Raw genomic sequence first — 21,710 nt, forward strand, 5'->3', positions numbered from 1 at the left:
CATGATTGCTAGCCCTGATGATCAGTCGTGGTCCTAAGCTCCACACTGGATCCAGAAGCAGTGGCCTTCCATAGGCCTCTCCACTAACATCCCTTTGTGTTCTCACTTCAGCAAATGGGAGCACCTGGCTTCAGGAGCGCTAGTTAGTGAATTGTCTCTGATTCTTCAATTTCTTCCTTTGGATCTTTGTTTTCCAGATTCCCCTACAGTTGTGTAAGTTCTTATTACTCTAATAAGCTTCTCAGGCAAAACAAAACTATAGAAACTGGAAGCAATCAGAAAGTCATGAGAACCTAACAGGCTAAGATCTGAGAGAGAAGAGAGGGACTGAAATTAGCCCAACATCTGGCATAGCTTTTTTGCCAAATATTAAGCATCTTTCCAGATTCTAAGATGAGTATAATAGAAGCAGGGTAGAGGGTAAACCAGGTGAAAGGTGACCAAGAGGCCAAGAAACTAAGCAAAGCTTTAGGCAGTCTCATAGTACCGGGGTGGAAAGAGAGGGAAGGAGAAAAAAATTAGAGTATGAAGGTTTCCAAGGAGAAGGGGCCCTGGTACAGACTTCAGCTTTTAATTGGATGATTGAATGGGTGCGCTTTATGAGTGATTGCTCACAATAGTAGAACAGAATTGACAAAACTGAAGCCCAGGTTTGTACAGACTGTATAATCTGCCCCCACATGCCTTAATAGAGGAACAGAAGCAAAATTAAATCCTTTATAGAGAAAGATATCATCATTCTGGTCCTTAAATTATTTCTAGAAATTTTCATATAAAATATCCTGCACTAAATAAAACTACTGTATATTCAACTGTATAAAAATAAAATTTATACCAAGAAATACATTCTAATGAGCAGAAACCAATAGATTAAAAAAAAACAGTAGAAATAAACACACAGGAAATACATATAGTATTGGAGTTTACTTACAGGGGCTTTAAAATAACTGTGATTAAGATATTTAGGAAAATGGAAGAAAAGAATTTTACCAGAAAGTTAAAATTCACAAAAAGAAATCTAAGAAAAATTTAGAACTAAAATATAAAATAATGAAATCTGAGGACTCGGTAGGTGAGTTTAAAGCTGATTAACATGGATGAAGGAGGATTGGCAAACTGAAGCACCAAGAGAAAAAATATGGTAAAACATAGATAAGAGACACATGAACACATAGTGAAGAGTTATAACATATATGCAATTGATCTCTATTAGGAGCAGAGAGCAAATTGGGAAAGAATCAATATTTGAAGAGATAAATGCTGACATTTTTGCAAAAGTGATGAAACATCTATAGCCACATATTTAAGAATCACAACAGATCCAGAGCAGGTTAAGTACAAAGAATATCACATGTGGAAGCATCATAGGTAAATTTCCTGAAAATCAAAGGGAAAACTTCTTCAAATCAGCTAATAAAAATATTAGATATTTTTAAATATAATTTAACAAGTTGAGCCCAAGAGTTACAAAGAAATGCAAAGGACCAAAAACAGCCAAGACATTCTTGAAGGGGAAAATCTCTTGAGGATTTTGAGTGTAGAAAAACATTTTAAAAACAGGACACAAAAAAATGTTGATAAGTAGCATTACATTAAAATGTTGTTCATCAATAGATACCTTTAAGAGAGTGACACAAAGAGTGGAAGAAGATATTTGCTAACAAATATGACTGGTAAGAAAAAGAAAGACAAATGAATAGAAACATGGATGAGAGATGTTTACTGGCACTTTAAAAGTTTAGACTAACCAAGTGGCCATTGCACATATGAAACTGTTCACCACATTAATCATCAGGGAAATTCAAATTGTGAGGCTCTTCTATACTCACCAGAATGGTTTAAATTTATAAAGTATCATAAAGCTTTGTTATGGAGAGATGTGGAATAACTGGATTTATCATACACGATTGGAAAAGGATTGGTACCAGGACTTTGGAAAAGAATTTAGCATGATGTCTTAACCTTGAATATACATATTCCTAAAGACCAGCAATTTCCCGTCAATAGAATGCATTAAAAGACCTTTTCAAAAATATTCTTGACTATTTTATTTTGTATTAGCCAACAGAAACAACCCAAATGTCTATTAAACACAGAATGGGCAATATGTTTTTAAATTCATTTTATTGAAGTATAGTTGATTTACAATGTTGTCTTAATTTCTGCTGCACAGCAAAGTGATTCAGTTATGCATGTATATATTCTTTCTCATATGCTTTTCCATTCTGATTTATTATAGGATATTGAATATAGTTCCCTGTGCTATACAGTAAGACTTTGCTGTTTATTCTGTATATAATAGTTTGCATCTGCTAATCCCAAACTCCTAATCCCTCCCCACCCCCCTCCCCCTTGGCAACCATGAGTCTGTTCTCTGTCTGTGAGTCTGTTTCATAGATAGGTTCATTTGTCTCATATTTTAGATTCCACATATAAGTAATATCATATGGTATTTATCTTTTGCTGTCTGGCTTACTTCACTTAGTATGGTAACTTCTAGGTCCATCCATGTTGCTGCAAATGGCATTATTTCATTCTTTTTTATGGCTGAGTAATACTCTAGTGTGTGTGTGTGTGTGTATGTGTGTGTGTGTGTGTGTGTATCTATCTCACATCTTTAACCAGAATGGGTAAAATTCGATATATTCATACAACAAAATACTTCATAGCAATGAACAAGAATGAACCCTACCTAAATAATAACTCTAAAAAGAAAATACAGACTTCTGCTCAAGACAGATGCACCATGGAGAGCAGGGGTGGGAGGAGGGGAAATAACAAGACCTCACAGTCCCCTGTGCCATGCAACATAATGTGGCAGCACCACTTAAATACATTCTGAAACCAACAGGCCTGAGTGTTTAAAAAAGGCTCCTCAGAACTTCCCTGGTGGTCCAGTGGCTAAGACTCCACGCACCCAATGCAGGGGGCCCAGGTTCGATCCCTGGTCAGGGAACTAGATCCCACATACCACAACTAAGAGCCTGCATGCGGCAATGAAGATCCTGCTTGCTGTAACTAAGACCCGGCACAGCCAAATAAATAAATAAATAAAATAAAATAAATATTAAAAAAAATAGAAAGGCTCCTCAAATGTTGATTGGGGCTGGATGATTAAGAAGTGGAAGGGGGGGAAGTGCACCCAGCAACTCCCTAAGGCTCTTCTAGCGACTTCCACACCGCAACATGGCAGGACAGACGCCAGCCCCGCCGTTTTCCCTCGGTGGCTCGGAGGGCAACGCTGAGGGAGCTTCATCCTGAGGTCGCAACTGTGAGTAATGGTGGGCAATGTGAAAAATACGATATTAAATTTAAAAAGTATCTATCTGTGGGCAGTCTTTCTGCCAGCACCTGAAACCTGGCATCAAGTGGGAGCTGGCCCTTCTGGAACGTGGGCAGGGCTTTGCTAAAAAGTGGGTGGGGTAGGGGAATTCTGCTTCTATGTGAGTTTGTAGAAAATGGGAAAGAGTGGTGCCTTTGCCCTAACAACAAGAAAATTCTAGATAAACTACAGAATCATAATTTTTCTTAAACCCATCCTAGAGCTGAGATTTTAGGATAGCCAGGTGGCCTGAAATCTGAGGAACGCCAGATCCTTTAAGGACGGTAGATCAGTGAGGCTGCTGCTTTCTGATTTAGTTCTAGATGCTCCAAGAGAGCATCAGGGAGTTCCATAGGCAGAAAGCCATATAAATGCTAATTTGCCCCAGGCAAGGTCCCTTCTTTCAAAATTTGAGATTGCTCCAAATTTTTGTTTTTCATCTCTGTTCAAAAGATAGTTAAAAATTTTTTTTCTTCAGAATTTATAATTGCTCCAAGTAGAAGACTTGGTTCAATGCAAGCAACCCCATCACTATTAGAAACTTGCAATTACATTTTTATCTTGATTTTTATCAAATAACTTTTTTAAACTTTCTTGCTATCTTACAGACTTTTTAACATACATTTAATATTTAAAATATACAATGCATAATGTCTGAGAAGAACAATTATAGTCTTTCCTTTTTAATCTTTCTGTATGCCTTAGTTTTTTATTTCATTTTTATATTATATTGGCGAGAACCTCTGGAAAAAAACGTCAAAATAATCACTGAAAGCAGATGTTCTTATCTTATTTCTGATCTTAAAAAAAATTCCGCCCTCACCCACTGCCGACGACCTGTCTTGTCGCCTGCACGCCATGCCACTGCCTCACAGAAAGGCTTTGATTGCCCGCAGTCCTTCGCCAGATTAGGCCAGTGTCCAGGGCCCTGGTTCCTCATCTCACTCGGGCTTATGCCAAAGATGTAACATCTGGTGCAGATGCCCAACCTTAAGGCTTCAAGGTGTAGACCTTTTAGCCGATGCTATAACTGTTACTGTGGGGTCCAAGGGAAGGACAGTGATTACTGAGTTGGGGAAGTCCCAAAGTGACAAAAGATGGACTGTTGCAAAGTCCATTGACTTAAAAAATAAATATAAAAATGTTGGCGCTAAACGTGTTCAAGATGTTGCCAGTAACACAAACGGAGAGGCTGGGGATGACACCACTACTGCTACTGTACTGGCATGCTCTATCTCCAAGGAAGGCTTCGAGAAGGTTAGCAACGGTGCTAATCCAGTGGAAATCAGGAGAGGTGTGATGTTAGCTGTTGATGCTGTACTTGCTGAACTTAAGAAGCAGTCTAAACCTGTGACAACCCCGAAAGAGATCGCCCAGATTGCTACGATTTCTGCAAATGGAGATGAAGAAATTGGCAACATCATTTCTGATGCGATGAAAAAGGTTGGAAGAAAGGGCGTTATCACAGGAAAGGATGGGGAAACACTGAATGATGAACTAGAAATTATTGAAGGCATGAAGTTTGATAGAGGGTATATCTCTTCATACTTTATTAATACATCAAAAGCTCAGAAATGTGAATTCTAAGTTGCCTATGTTCTTTCGAGTGAAAAGAAAATTTCTAGTGTCCAGTCCATTGTTCCTGCTCTTGAAATTGCCAATGCTCACCATAAGCCCTGGGTCATAATTGCTGAAGATGTGGATGGAGAAGCTCTAAGTACACTTGTTTTGAATAGGCTGAAAGTTGGTCTTCAGGCTTTAGCAGTCAAACCTCCAGGTTTTGGTGACAATAGAAAGAACCAGCTTAAAGACATGGCTATTGCTACTGGCGGTGCAGTATTGGGAGAAGGACTAACTCTAAATCTTGAAGATATTCAGCCTCATGACTTAGGAAAAGTTGGAGAGGTCACTGTGACCAAAGGTGATGCCATGCTCTTGAAAGGATAAGGTGACAAGGCTCAAATTGAAAAGCATATTCAAGAAATCCTCAAGCAGTTGGGTATCACAACTAGTGAAAATGGAAAGGAAAAAGTGAATGAACGTCTGGCAAAACTCTCAGATGGTGTTGCTGTGATAAAGTTTGATGGGACAAGTGACTTTGAAGTGAATGAAAAGAAAGACAGAATTACAGATGCCCTTAATGCTACCCGAGCTGCTGTTTAAGAAGGCACTGTTTTGGGAGGGGGCTGTGTCCTGCTTCGGTGCCTTCCAGCCTTGGATTCAATAACTCCAGCTAATGAAGATCAAAAAACTGCTATAGAAATTATTTTAAAAACACTCAAAATTCCTGCAATGACCACTGCTAAGAATGCAGGTATTGAAGGATCACTGATAGTTGAGAACATTTTGCAGAGTTCTTCAGAAGTTGGTTATGATGCTATGCTTGGAGATTTTGTGAATATGGTGGAAAAAGGAAATCATTGATCCAACTAAGGTTGTAAGAACTGCATTACTGGATGCTGCTGGAGTGGCCTCTCTGTTAACTACAGCAGAAGTTGTAGTCACAGAAGTTCCTAAAGAAGAGAAGGATCCTGGAATGGGCAGAATGGGTGGAATGGTAAGTGCTGTGGGAGGTGGCATGTTCTAATTCCTAGAATAGGGCTTTACCATCATTAATGAGCTGTGAGAGGAAGCCCGAGGCAGCGTTCCTCACCAGTAACTTTAAGAGAGGTCTGTTGAAGGAGATGACTGAAGAAAAGCCTGGCTGATGTTTAAGAAAATCACTATAACCATCAGTTACTGGTTTCAGCTGACAACATAGAACGGTTTACTGCTGTCATTGCCCATGCCTATTGATAATTTATTTTGTATTTTTGAATAAAGACACTGTTACATTCCTGGTAAATGAGTATAAGAGCCATGTACCAATGTACTGCTTTCAACTTAAATCACTGAGACATTTTTACTACTATTCTGATAAAATCAGGATTTTAGTGATTGCCATCAACAGATGAGAAGCTAAGAAGCAGCCTTTCTGTGGAGAGTAAGAATAATTGGGTTCAGAGTAGACCAATATCCAATTATGTAACAACCTTTGTGAAATAACAATTGTTGAAAGTTAAAAAAAATTCCAAGTTTTCACCATTAAATATTATGTATGCTGCAAAATGTGGTAGATACTATTTATAGTTATGCAAATTTCCTTCAATTTCTAGTTTGCTAACAGTTTGTTTATTATCACAAAGAGCGTACTGAATTTTATTAAATATTTGATCTTCATCTACTGTGATATTTATATGATTTTTCTTCTTTAAATTATTGTCATAGAGTGTTACTATGTGGGTGGATGTATGGATTATCTAATGTTAAAGCAACCTTGTATTCCAGGGATAAATCCAGATTTGTGATGATATATATACAAACGTGTGCGTGCGTGTGTGTGTGTGTGTGTGTGTGTGTGTGTGTGTGTGTGTGTGTGTGTAGTAATGTGTTAATTCTGGATTCAACTGGCTATTTTTTTTTTTTTTGGCGGTACGCGGGCCTCTCACTGTTGTGGCCTCTCCCGTTGCGGAGCACAGGCACCGGACGCGCAGGCGCAGCGGCCCTGGCTCACGGGCCCAGCCGCTCCGCGGCACGTGAGATCTTCCCGGACCGGGGCACGAACCCGTGTCCCCTGCATCGGCAGGCGGACTCTCAACCACTGCGCCACCAGGGAAGCCCACAACTGGCTATGTTTTAAAGAATTTTTATATTATAATGAGCTAAGAGGCTTCAAGATGGCGGACGAATAAGACGCGGAGATCACCTTCCTCTCCACAAATACATCAGAAATACATCTACATGTGGAAAAACTCCTACAGAACACCCACTGAACGCCGGCAGAAGACCTTAGACCTCCCAAAAGGTAAGAAACTCCCCACGTACCTGGGTAGGGCAAAAGAAAAAACAGCGACAAAACAATAGGGACGGTACCTGCGCCAGTGGCAGGGAGTGGGGAAGGAGGAAAGTTTTCCACACTGGGAAGCCCCTTCACAGGCGGAGACTGCAGGTGGCGGAGGGGGGAAGCTTCGGAGCCGCGGAGGAGAGCACAGCAACAGGGGTGCGGAGGGCAAAGCAGAGAGATTCCCGCACAGAGGAACAGGGCCGACCAGCACTCACCAGGCCGAGAGGCTTGTCTGCTCACCCGCCGGGGCGGGCGGGGCTGCGAGCTGAGGCTCGGGCTTCGGTCGGAGCGCCGGGAGAGGACTGGGGTTGGCGGCATGAACACAGCCTGCAGGGGGTTAGTGCACCACGGCTAGCCGGGAGGGAGTCCGGGAAAAAGTCTGGACCTGCCGAAGAGGCAAGAGACTTTTTCTTGCCTCTTTGTTTCCTGGTGCACGAGGAGAGGGGATTAGAGCGCCGCTTAAAGGAGCTCCAGAGACGGGCGCGAGCCGCGGCTAAAACCGCGGACCCCAGAGACGGGCATGAGACGCTAAGGCTGCTGCTGCCGCCACCAAGAAGCCTGCGTGCAAGCACAGGTCACTGTCCACACCGCCCCTCATGGGGGCCAGTGCAGCCCGCCACTGCCAGGGTCCCGGGATCCAGGGACAACTTCCCCGGAAGAACGCACAGCGCGCCTCAGGCTGGTGCAACGTCACGCCGGCCTCTGCTGCCGCACGCTCGCCCCGCACTTCGTACCCCTCCCTCCCCCCGGCCTGAGTGAGCCAGAGCCCCCAAAGCAGCTGCTCCTTTAACCCCGTCCTGTCTGAGCGAAGAACAGACGCCCTCAGGCGACCTACACGCAGAGGTGGGGCCAAATCCAAAGCTGAACCCCGGGAGCTGTGCGAACAAAGAAGAGAAAGGGAAATCTCTCCCAGCAGCCTCAGGGGCAGCGGATTAAATCTCCACAATCAACTTGATGTACCCTGCATCTGTGGAATACCTGAACAGACAACAAATCATCCCAAACTGAGGTGGACTTTGGGAGCAAATATATATATGTATTTTCCCTTTTTCTCTTTTTGTGAGTGTGTATGTGTATGCTTCTGTGTGTGATTTTGTCTGTATAGCTTTGCTTTATACCATTTGTCCTAGGGTTCGGTCCATCCATTTTTTTTTTTTAACTTAAAACTTTTTTTTCTTAATAATTATTTTTTATTTTAATAACTTTATTTTACTTTCTTTTCTTTCTTTCTTTCTCTATTTCTCTGTTTCTCTCTCCCTCTTTCTTTCTTTCTTTGATTTTTTTCTCCCTTTTATTCTGAGCTGTGTGGATGAAAGCTCTTGGTGCTCCAGCCAGGTGTCAGGGCTGTGCCTCTGAGGTGGGAGAGCCAAGTTCAGGACACTGGTCCACAAGTACCTCCCAGCTCCATGTAATATCAAACAGCAAAAATCTCCCAGAGATCTCCATCTCAACGCCAAGACCCAGCTTCACTCAATGACCAGCAAGCTACAGTGCTGGACACCCTATGCCAAACAACTAGCAAGACAGGAATACAACCCCATCCATTAGCAGAGAGGCTGTCTAAAATCATAATAAGGCCACAGACACCCCAAAACACACCACCAGACGTGGACCTGCCCACCAGAAAGACAAGATCCAGCCTTATCCACCAGAACACAGGCACTAGTCCCCGCCACCAGGAAGCCTACACAAACCACTGAACCAACCTTAGCCACTGGGGACAGACACTAAAAACAACGGGAACTACAAACCTGCAGCCTTCGAAAAGGAGACCCCAAACACAGTAAGATGAGCAAAATGAAAAGACAGAAAAACACACAGCAGATGAAGGATCAAGGTAAAACCCCACCAGACCTAACAACTGAAGAGGAAATAGGCAGTCTACCTGAAAAAGAATTCAGAATAATGATAGTAAAGATGATCCAAAATCTTGGAAATAGAATACAGAAAATACAAGAAATGTTTAACAAGGACCTAGAAGAACTAAAGAGCAAACAAACGGTGATGAACAACACAATAAATGAAATTAGAAATTCTCTAGAAGGGATCAATAGAAGAATAACTGAGGCAGAAGAACAGATAAGTGACCTGGAAGATAAAAGAGTGGAAATAATTACTGCAGAGCAGAATAAAGAAAAAAGAATGAAAAGAATTGAGGACATTCTCAGAGATCTCTGGGACAACATTAACTGCACCAACATTTGAATTATAGGGGTCCCAGAAGACGAAGAGAAAAAGAAAGGGACTGAGAAAATATTTGAAGAGATTATAGCTGAAAACTTCCCTAATATGGGAAAGGAAATAGTTAATCAAGTCCAAGAAGCACAGAGATTCCCATACAGGATAAATCCAAGAAGAAACACACCAAGACACATATTAATCAAACTATCAAAAATTAAATACAACGAAAAAATATTAAAAGCAGCAAGGGAAAAACAACAAATAACACACAAGGGAATCCCCATAAGGTTAACAGCTGATCTTTCAGCAGAAACTCTGCAAGCCAGAAGGGGGTGGCAGGATATATTTAAAGTGATGAAGGACAAGAACCTACAAACAAAATTACTCTACCCAGCAAGGATCTCATTCAGATTTGATGGAGAAATTAAAACCATTACAGACAAGAAAAAGCTAAGAGAATTCAGCACCACCAAACCAGCATTACAACAAATACTAAAGGAACTTCTCTAGGCAGGAAACACAAGAGAAGGAAAAGACGTACAATAAAAAACCCAAAACAATTAAGAAAATGGGAATAGGAACATACATATCGATAATTACCTTCAGTTTAAATGGATTAAATGCTCCCACCAAAAGACACAGAATGGCTGAATGGATACAAAAACAAGACCCGTATATATGCTGTCTACAAGAGATCCACTTCAGATCTAGGGACACATACAGACTGAAAGTGAGGGGTTGGAAGAAGAAGTCTGTGATACAGAGTGAAGTAAGTCAGAAAGAGAAAAAGAAATACTGTATGCTAACACATATATATGGAATCTAAGGAAACAAAAAGGTCATGAAGAACCTAGGGTAAGACGGGAATAATGACACAGACCTACTAGAGAATGGACTTGAGGATACGGGGAGGGGGAAGGGTAAGCTGGGAGAAAGTTAGAGAGTGGCATGGACATATATACAGTACCAAACGTAAAATAGATAGCTAGTGGGAAGCAGCCGCATAGCACAGGGAGATCAGGTCGGTGCTTTGTGACCACCTAGATCGGTGGGATAGGGAGGGTGTAAAGGAGGGAGACGCAAGAGGGAAGAGATATGGGAACATATGTATATGTATAACTGATTCACTTCGTTATAAAGCAGAAACTAACACACTATTGTAAAGCAATTATACTCCAATAAGGATGTTAAAAAAAAAAAGTTAACATGAAAAAAGAAAAATAATGAGCTAAGATATAATTTTATTTTTTATTATTTTTTTCTTGTTTTGGTATCAAAATTATTACAGTCTCATAAAATTAATCGGGAATTTTTTCCATTCCTTTTATTATATGGGACAGAGTACATAAAATAAAGATTTCCTGTTATGTAAGTTTTGAAAGAACTCCACTGTAAAATCATGTGACTAGTGTTTCGTTTGTAGATTTTTAACTACTCTTTCAATTACTTTAATTTTAATAGGCCTATTCTCTTATAGATCTGTTTTCTTTAGACAACTTTGGTAAGATACCTTTTTTTTTCTAGAAATTTTTCTGTTTTGTGTAAATTTGCAGTATACTGGCATAAAAATATATTACTAAATCTCCTGTATGTATAGTTCTTTCTTTTTAAAATGTGTAATATTTTTAAATTGTGCCTTTTCTGGTTTTTTTTTTTTTTTTTGCTTTATCTTGCTGTGAACAATGGCTTTCCCCATTCTTTTTTTCTCCCTCTATAATGCCTAAGTAGATATATGCTGTTCCTTTCATTTTATGTTTCATGTCACCTTTTCCTCTTTCCCATTTCCTGTTTCTTTTTCCTCAAGGGTTATATTCTGAGTAATTTCTCCAGTATATATTCAACTTCGTTAGGTTCTTTCCAATCCGTTTTTTTTTTTTTTGACATCTTTATTGGAGTATAATTGCTTTACAATGTTGTTAGTTTCTGCTGTATAACAAAGTGAATCAGCTATATGTACACATATATTCCCATATCCCCTCCCTCTTGCGCCTCCCTCCCACCCTCCCTCTCCCACCCCTCTAGGTAGTCACAGAGCACCCAGCTGTTTTCCCTGTGCTATGCAGCTGCTTCCCACTAGCTATTTATTTTACATTTGGTAGTGTATATATGTCAGTGCTACTTTCTCTCCTCGTCCCAGCTTACCCTTCCCCCTCCCCTTGTCTTCAAGTCCATTCTCTACATCTGTTTCTTTATTCATGTCCTGCCCCTAGGTTCATCAGAACCATTTTTTTTTAGATTCCATATATATGTGTAGCATGTTGTATTTATTTTTCTCTTTCTGACTTACTGCACTCTGTGTGACAGACTCTAGGTCCATCCACCTCACTACAAATAACTCAATTTCGTTTCTTTTTATGGCTGAGTAGTATTCCATTGTTATATATGTGCCACATATTCTTTATCCATTTATCTGTTGATGGACACTTAGGTTGCTTCCATGTCCTGGCTATTGTAAATAGAGCTGCAGGGAACATTGTGGTACATGATTCTTTTTGAATTATGGTTTTCTCAGGGTATATGCCCAGTAGTGGGATTGCTGGGTCATATGGTAGTTCTATTTTTAGTTTTTTAAGGAATCTCCATACTGTTCTCTGTAGTGGCTGTATCAATTTACATTTCCACCAACAGTACAAGAGGGTTCCCTTTTCTCCACACCCTCTCCAGCATTTATCCAATCTGTTTTTTAACCTCATCCTTGCCTCTACATTTTTTATCACCCATTACATTTTTCATTTCTCACATTTCTATTTGTTTATTTTTCCAAACTGCTTGGTCTTTTTGGATAATATCTTATGTGTTTCCCATGTGTTTAGTTTCTTCTATCTTCTCTCTAATTTTAAACATGACTATATGACATACCTGATAAGTTTTTCACCTGAAAGTTTTAGGAGTATATATCTGTCATTTGTTTGGTTTTTGTTGACCTTGGCTCATTATGGATTTTTTTTTCATATTTTTAATTTTGAGCCGGGAAATCCTGTTCAAGTGACTTTACCTGTTAGAATCCTCAAAGGATTGCCTGCTATTTTCTCTTTAGAGAGTAGTTTTGGGTATACATCTGCCAGGCTTAGCCATTACCACTTTGGGAAATACTTTTTTAAAAAAAAATTATTTTATTGAAGGATAGTTGATTTACAATGTTGTGTTAGTTTCTGGTGTACACTGAAGTGATTAAGTTATGCATATATATATTCTTTCCTATTATGGTTTATTACAGTATATTGGATATAATTCCCTGTGCTATACAATAGGACCTTGTTTATCCATTCTATATATAACAGTTTGCAGCTGCTAATTGGGGAAATACTTTTTATATTAATTTTCCAGACCATGAAAACCGTGTAAATTTAAATCCTTAAACTTATTAAAGCAGGCCTATGCAAACAGTGTTTCAGGGGAGGTGTTTTGTTTTCATTTGGTTTTTTTACCCAGAGCCAAGGATGATACAAAGTTCCTTTGTCATATCCATTTTCAAGTGGAGGGATTTTAGTGAAGGTCACACGTTCACAGTAGATGATGTCCTTCGAGGGTTGTGATTGCGTGAGTCATCTTCATTCCAACTTATCAACTCACAGGTGCCCAGGGCTTCATGTGGCCCTTAAAGGCCAAGCCTCTTGATTACTCAGCCTAGCAAAACTTCCAGGGCTGTCAGATTGCCAGTGCCTGATTATTCCGTTGGGTTTCAGTTTCTCCTACTTTAGGAGATAGTAGAGGCTTCTTTTAGTTGCTTCTGAACTCAAACGTTTATCTTAAAGAAGTTTATCCTGGACTTTGACAGACTTACCTCAGGAGGGTAAATGCACAAAATTTTTGAAAAGTTGACCTGAAAACTCTTCAGTGCAAAACCATAGTTTAGGTTTTTCCGTAGCTAATGATCACACCTGAGAAATATAAAGTATTGCCCAGTTAAGAAAATGGCTTAATATATTAAACTAAACTATACTGAACAAACTACTGTTTTTATTTTAAAAAATATAAATAATAAAATTTATGAAGAAATTATACTGTTCAAAATTATTGAGGACTTCAGACCTTTTATTTTTGTGGGTTATAGCTATCATTATTTACTATGTTATAAATCAAAACTAAGAACTTAAAAATTTTTTGTTTATGAATTTATCAATAAAACAGTCACAATAAATCCATTATAATTTAACATAAATGAGATATTTTCATAAAAACTGTATTTTCCAAAACAAAAAATAATGAGAACAGAGGCATTGTTTTATATTTTTGCATACCCTCTTAAGGTCTGGCTTAATATGAAAGAGCTGGGTTCTCATATGTTTCTACATTCAGTGTGTTGCAATATTTGGTTGAAATATATGAAGAAAGTCCAGTCTCAGAGACATGTAGTTAGAAGAGGGAGGAGTGTTTTACTAACTTTTTCAGATCATTATACATATTCTTCTTTGATTCAACATCTATCTAGCCTGCTAAATTCAAAGAGGCATGGCCAAGCACTTGGCTACATACTTGGAATAGTGTGGAGTGAGGGAAATAGAGATAGAATACCATTGTACTGTGTGTCCTTACTGTCCTATGGTTATAGACACAACAGGTATTGCATACATTTCTAAAGCTCTGTCCTCACCTTAAAGCTTCCTCTTGTCTGCTTTCCCCAACTTTTCTCCCCCTGAGAATTGCCAAAACATCAAATAGCTAGGGTTAAAGAAAACTAGAGAAAAGAGAAGATGCAGTATGGCTAGAACACTGGCGATGGAAGAAACTATGGATAGGAGAAATGATGGAGTGACAGAAAGAGGCCCAGAACACATTGTTGTGGAACAGAAAATAAAGCATAGTGGGAAGACAACAGAGAAGGGAAGCAAGGAGCAGGGTGGTAGAGAAACAAGATAGGAGACAGGCACAAATGCCCAAAGGACAGGGGAGGACTGAGGCACCTATAAGGAGATATTTTTTTCTTTAATTTATCAGAAAGAGAATTACTTTTACAGAACAGTAAGACCAATAAGATAAGAAAATAGCATGGTATATACAGCCTAATATTTTGTTCATAAATGAGGCCCCAGGAGACTGTGGTGGTCATCCACGGCTGTCCTCACTCCAGAGATTAAGGAACTGCCAGTAAAAATCCATCTGTCCCCATTTTTCCTTAGAAAGAAAGTCATTGTGACCATTACCTAACGTGATATCAAAAACCTTTCAGAATGTTTTCAATTTTCTTAGATTGTTCTCAGTATACAATAGTAATTTACTTCCCCGTTGTGTAAAATAACTCTTTTTTTCATTTTATATGTTTTCTTATTTCACATTTTAAAGATTTCCATCTCATGTCAGTCTGTCATTTTTGCAGGTTGAAAAATTTTATGTTTGAATACCGACCTAATTAAACAGTTCTGCCACCCCCTTACTGGTCTCGGATTCCTGTTGTTGGGCTTCATTTCTATTGTCTTTGTTTATGACTTTGTGCAATATCCAGACAATTATTTCACTCTTTTATTTTCTTTTAAGAATACCAGCTTTTGAGTATTTTCCCCTGAGATGTCACAGTGAACCAGTCTCCAGAAAAGGGTATATAATAATTGCCTAGTTCTTTATCTGCATTGTTGCTGGCTTTGAATTGGCCATTCCATGAGTAAAGTCTGGATTCTCCTTCTATAAGCCACGTTCTTTCTGGATTTTGTCATATAGAAACTTATTTGCCTTTATTATGCCCTCTCATACGAAAAGAGAGCTCTGTAGTTTATCTCCTTTACCTTAGAATTTCACTGCAATAAAAAGCTTACACCATTTATAAACTTGGAGATTTGACTGTGGACTGCTTCCTCCTAATTGTCTTTGAAAGTATCAAAGAAGACTACAGTGATGAGTTAGTTATCATTATCCTGTAATTCCTGTTCAAGTCCACTGTAAAAATCTGGTTCTCATTGCTTGGTGACTCAATGCATTTCAATAGTGTTTGATATAGAAAAATATCTGAGAATCTAAATAGATTTTAAAGCTTCTGGATCTCTTTTTACTCAAGTTATCCCAAATAAGCACCAGTTCTCTTAAAGAAACCATGTTAGCTTTTGTATATACATATATCCTTATATTTTCAATGTTCCAAACCTTTATTTTAAATTCTAAAACCTCTGTGAAATGGAAGAAAGAGTTAGTAATTGGTAGTTCTCAGTACTCCCTCTGAAACCCTGTTATAAATGATTATCATGTTGGAAAAACCACCAGCTGTCTTGTGTAAAAGCTTGAACATTCTGGGAAATATTCCACAATTGCACACCTTAAATTTTTTCAATCTTACATGTCAGTGACAAACTGACATATATTTATTTTTCTGTTTTCTTAGTGATTTGGTATAGAATAACCTATAGTTTTACTTTTATACAATTTAGAAATTCCAAAATATCAATTTCTAAAACAATTTGGGAGTGAGAAGCTCCCTAAACACTTCCCCACTAAAGACCCAGACGATCAGTTTATTATTCTCTCATTGTTCTTTCTTTTTGAATCCCGAATTCTCCTTTTACACCATGATCCTCCAGCTGTTGGATTTCTTAACTAAATTTCTCTTGATTACATTATCATTAGTTTAGAAACTCCTATAACAGACTCTAAGATATGTTTTGTCTCATCTTGTTTGTAATTGTGAATATTCAATTAAATATGGAAGTAAAATTATCCTATGAAACTACCATGATAGAAGAAACAATGGTTTAGACATCAGAGTCAGGGCAGGGATCGCAGACACCCATCCCCACTTCCCCACCCTACAGATGCTGGCTCTCATCAGTCTACAATTTCTTCTCAGACAATAGCTGCATAGAACAATTTCATGTCTAAATCACCAATGGGGAATGTTCTCCCTAACACAATGTAGGGAGAACTCCCAACTTTCTAGAGAAGTTTTGAATACAGAAGAGGAGAAAATCCAGGAAGAATTAAAGCAGAGGTTTTCAAAGTGTGGTCCACAGGTCAGCAGCAGTGGCAGCAGCATCTGGGAACTAGCTGAAAAATAAATTTTTGGTCCCCCTCCCCCAGGCCTACTGAAGCAGATAGTCTGCAAATGGGAATCCAGAAATCTGTTTTAACCTTCAACTGATTCTAATGCCCACTAGGTTTAAAAACCTCTACATTAGAGACTTGGGTCCATTTATCAAAGGGCAGGTAATGTCCAGGAGCAGTGCTTCTCAAACATGATGTTTTTAGGAATTAATTGTAGGTCTCTGGTGAGACTAAAGAATCTACATTTCTAAGAAGTTCCCAGGTAATGTTGCTGCTACTGCTGCAGTTCTGCAGACTACATGTGATTGCAAGGCCACTGATAAAATCTAGGGAGAGACCTTGTAAGGAGGTGCCAAGAAAAACAGGCTAAATGGAATGACCTTGATGAGTCTAGCCCAACGCTGAGGGAGATTGACTAGACTTGACTTTGTTAGGAATCTTGATAGCTGACACAAAGCAAGGCCTTATCCTGAATCCAGGATTTTAAGAAAGGTGATCTGGCATGAAAGGTCAGTGAATAAGGAAAAGAGAGCGTAAAGTTTTAAATTTATGCCAGGTTACGTTGTATAGTTTGACATTGCATGATGTGCTATATCTCAATTCTCTATAGTAATTTTTGGAAGAAAGAGATATACATTTGAACTTTCCAGAAGCCTTATTAAATAGACACAGTGGGGAAAACTACTTATAAAGGACAGGAAGCAGGGGCAGGTCATGTCGGTGGAACCTAGCTTAGAAAGCCTACAGTTTGGGAACTGGTGTGTGACCTTGGGCAAGTAACTGAATGTCCTCTAATGATGTATGAACTGAATGTTCTTACATCTAAAATATGATTAAAAATAAAATCTATCTTACAAAAGTTTTGTGAAGCTTAAATAAGTGAAGATGTTCAAGGTACTCAAGAGTGCCTGGTACATAATAAAACTCAATAAACTCTTTCTTCTTCATTCTGTGTATCCTTGTCTTCACTTTAAAATTTTCATCGTTGTTATTACATCAGCCACATTCAGGATAAAAAAAACTTAGGTGGTGGGGAAAAAATTAAGGTGGTTGAGAAAGGGCTCTCTGAGAAAAGGGGAGCATTAAGCAAAATAAGAAATCCCTATGTCAAATATTTTTATAAAAGGAAATGGAAAATCTCTTTATCTTATGACTAGTCCCAAAAGATATATAATGAATGAAAAGCTATCGTTATTAGAGTTACCTTCAAAAATATAAAGGGAGTAATGTTTTAATGATGTATAAGAGAAATAGCAAGTTAACATTAGTTCACTTTCTTTTACTTTTCTGAGGTCACTCAGAGGTCAGAGTTCCTGTCCAATTCATCTTTTGACATGGTCAGGTACTGAAGAAAATGGAGAGTTTCTTTGGGGAGCATATCCCTGGGTTTTCTTTTTTCTTCTTTTCATTCTTTCAAGAAAAATCATCAATATATAGGTCTACTGCAGGAAAGAATTGGTAAAATCATTTCTGCAATCATCACTGAGAATAAGAGACTAGGGTTTTGGGGTAAGAGACAGAGAAAGAGAGTTTTTCCATGATTATTTGTTTAGTATTTGATTGATTTTATTTCTGAGAACACAGATTTATTACCACAAAATAAAACAGGATTTTTTTGTTTTTGTTTATTGATCTTAGCTTATTTGTTCTGTTCAGAAAACACTTATAGTCTGAAAATGACAAGGTAATTTAAAATACCTCAATGCATATACATGTGGCTCTAGTCTCTCTCTCTCTCTCCCTTCTCTCTGTCTCTGTGTTACACACACACAAAATATATTATTGATGATTCTTGGCAGTATTTTGATTTGCATAAAATTTCAGGTGTTTTCAACACACTGCACATTCAAAATCTCAATAAAATGAAATAAATCCTTGAAAAAACAAATTAGTTGGAATTTTTCAGGCTTTACTAAGTTCTCCCCCAAATAGGTCTTTAAAAATGATATTTGCTACTTAATGTCTTTAAGAAATGTACCTGTTTGTTGCATTATTAGGAAGAATTTCCTCACAGTCCTCAATGAAAGCAGTGTGAGAGAGCAATGTACATAAATCTCTTACCCAAGCAGAACTGTTGTCTTACCCAGTGGTTCAAACAGCCAGTAATATTTAACTTGTGTGGTTCATATATCAATAAAACAAATAAATGGCCCTTTCAAAAGTTATATCCTGCATTATATAAATATTCCTTTTTAGTACATTGTAACCTGCCTAGCCACAAATTATTACAGCCTTTTAGCCACAATGTAAAGTACTCTCCTTACTGAGGCCTAAACATTTTCATTGATTTTCCTCACATCACAGTGAAATAGTCTGTGCCAATAAATTAACAATATTTAATTAATGTCCCCAAGGCATCTTATTATCAGTGTCTAACGTAGACAACAACAGTAAATGCAATGGATCTTCCTAAATGAATTAATTATTTTGTGCTTCAAAAGTTATATGAAGGCAGTGATGAAAGACTCTGCTCTGGTAGATCCACAGTTACCCAGCTGATGTGCAAAGTTCCCACAAATTTGGCAGAGAAATTTTGAGACACTCATAGCAACCTGGCTGTGTGAAGCAGGCTGGATTCTGCCTCCTGCCAGTCATGGTACAGTGTAAGCAGAAGAGAGCCCACAAGGCTCAAACCCAAGAAACCGTGGTCTGTTTTTCTTTCCGAGGGGAGGCTGATGAGAGTGAAAGTATTCAGGAGATTCTCCAAGTGCCTAATAATGTAGTCTGATGACAAAAACAAAACAAACCAAAAAAACAAAAGCAAAAAACAAAAAAAACAAACCAAAGAAAAACTAAAGACACACACACATAAAACCCTTCCTAGAGTGTTGACCTTTTTGCAACTCACTTTAAAAAAAAAAATTCAGTTTACTTTTGGAGATAAATATACAAACTTCCTCCCATTTTGAGAGAAGGTACAAAGTGAAGCCCTTTACCATCTCTTCCTTTGGTAATTAACAAATATGGTTTGAACTTCTCAGAATATAGGGGAAAAAAGGAGTACAGCTTGTCCCTAGAACTGATCTTTGAATTATAAACTCTTTTGTTCAGACCTGATATAGATGACTTTCAATTTTCAAATAAATAAGGTGCTAATTAGAGTAATAACCATTCTAGAATAGCAAGAACACATGCAATTTTATATACTTAAGGCAGGATCAAATGACCCATGCCTTTAAGAAATCACTGAAAATAGGAGAATTAATGTGTGGTTATTAAATCACTAGGTTCAGGTTGGTCCCAAGTCTTCAACCCTAATACCTACTCACAGGCTGAGGCTCAGTCCTAGTTCCCCAGACTCTACTCAACAGCGACGTCTGTTACTCATCACCACGATAACCTGCTTATGTCATACTCCAGTTCAGAAAATGGGGCTTTTGATTGGTTCCTGAGTCTCATATTTGCATAATACTTCTCACCTACCAACTGTATAAGACAGATGCCACTAGGAGTTGTAAAATGTCTTTAGACTGTCACTAGCCTCAAGGATGGATTCATTTTTTCCCTTCATTTGTCTTCTAAGATGTCCCTCACTTTCCAGCAGCCTCAGGAATGCACTTACAAGTTTTTCACTATATTTTGCCCATAACTTTTAGGTGTTTTGTGATAGATGAAACTATGGCAGGCAAACGTGTTAGCGTGTAAGGAGATTGGAAAATCTGAGAGCCTTCACAGTTCTTAATAGTACATATATATATTTTATATGACTATTTGTTTTAACCTCTTTTTTTTTTTTTTTTTAATTACCTGAGCAGCTACTGCTGCTCCTAATCTTATCAGATAAGTGTGCCTTCATGGTACTCACTATGGTGGTTTGAGGCCTTTTTTTACCCCTTTTCTGTTTTTAAAAAAAAATGATTCACTTTGTTATAAAGCAGAAACTAACACACCATTGTAAAGCAATTATACCCCAATAAAGATGTTAAAAAAAAAGATTAAATTTTTGCTGGCTTCTGCTTCTGAACCATAAACTCAGGTTATTGTTTAATTATAACAATTATGGTATTATTGCAAATAAAGCCTACTTCCTAAAAAAATTTTTTTTTAAAAAATTCCTTCCTCTAGTAGGAGTGAGAAGGCATTCAGAGTACTTCAAGTGTTTCAGTAATGCTCCTCTCCACTGATCCCCAATTCGATGTTATACTTTTAGGCTATAAGATATGTCATTTAGTTGTTTACTAGTTCCTTTGTGACAACTTCTACTCACTTTTCCATTCCGAAACCCCCAACTTCAAATACTTTTCCAAAATGAGTTATAAAAACTAACATTGTTGACTGCCCACACTCATGGTAATTTATCTTCTTTGGTATTAAATGTAGGTATTTATAGATGCTGTTTATGAAGTTGAGGAAGTTCCCCTCTAGTTGTAGTTTGCTGAGAGTTTTGATCACGAATGGATGTTAGATTTTGTCAAATGCTTTTCTTCATCTGTTGACATGATCATACAGTTTTCCTTCATTAGCCTATAGATGGATGGATTACATTAATTGATTATTGAATGTTGAACCAGCTTGCATACCTGGAATAAATCCCACTCGGTTATGGTGTATAGTTTTTTATATACATTGTTAGGTTCAATTTGCTGATATTTTGATGAGAATTTTTGCATATGTGTTCATGTGAGATATTGATTGCATTCTTTGTCTTGTAATATCTTTGTCTTTTTGGGGGGATTGAGGCAATCCTTGCCTCATGGCATGAATTAGGAAGTATTTTCTCTGCTTATAGCCTCTGAAAGAGATTGTAAAAAGTTGACGTAATTTCATCTTTAAATATTTGGTAGAATTCACCATTGAACTGATCTGGGCCTGGAACTTTTTGTTTTGGAAGGTTATTAATTGTTGATTCCATTTCTTTAATAGATATAGGACACTCAGATTGTTTCTTCTTGTATGAGTTTTGGCAAACTGTATCTTTCAACGATTGATCCATTTCTGCTGGGTTATCAAATTTGGGGTCATAGAGTGGTTCATAGTAGTCTTTTATTATCCCTTTAATGTCCACTAAGCTCGTAGTGATTTCCCCACTTTTATATCTGATATTAAAGATGCCAGAAGATTCCTCAGCTGAAGATCTAAGTTGTCCAGCTACATTTCTGACACTAGTAATTTGTGTCTTCCTTCTCTTTTTCTTAATTAGCTTGGCTAGAGTCTTATCAATTTTATTGATCTTTTCAAAAAATGCAGTTTTTGTTTTGTTGATGATCTCTACTGATTTCCTGTTTTTGAGTTCATTGATTTCTGCTTTCATTTTTATTACATCTTTTCTTCTGCTTACTTTGGATTTAATTTGCTCTTCTTTTTCTACTGTCCTAAAGTAGAAGTATAGGTTACTGATTTTTGGGTTCTCCTTTTTTT

The 21,710-nt window shown here is 38.0% G+C and overlaps 1 pseudogene; it reads left to right on the plus strand.

Moving 5' to 3' along the window:
• The first annotated feature begins 3,186 nt into the window (after window positions 1-3,186).
• On the plus strand, window positions 3,187-5,909 carry LOC132519597 (60 kDa heat shock protein, mitochondrial-like; annotated as a pseudogene).
• Window positions 5,910-21,710: the final 15,801 nt, after the last annotated feature.

Source organism: Lagenorhynchus albirostris, chromosome 4 (genome assembly GCF_949774975.1).
Source record: "Lagenorhynchus albirostris chromosome 4, mLagAlb1.1, whole genome shotgun sequence".
Taxonomy (NCBI): Eukaryota; Metazoa; Chordata; class Mammalia; order Artiodactyla; family Delphinidae; genus Lagenorhynchus; species Lagenorhynchus albirostris.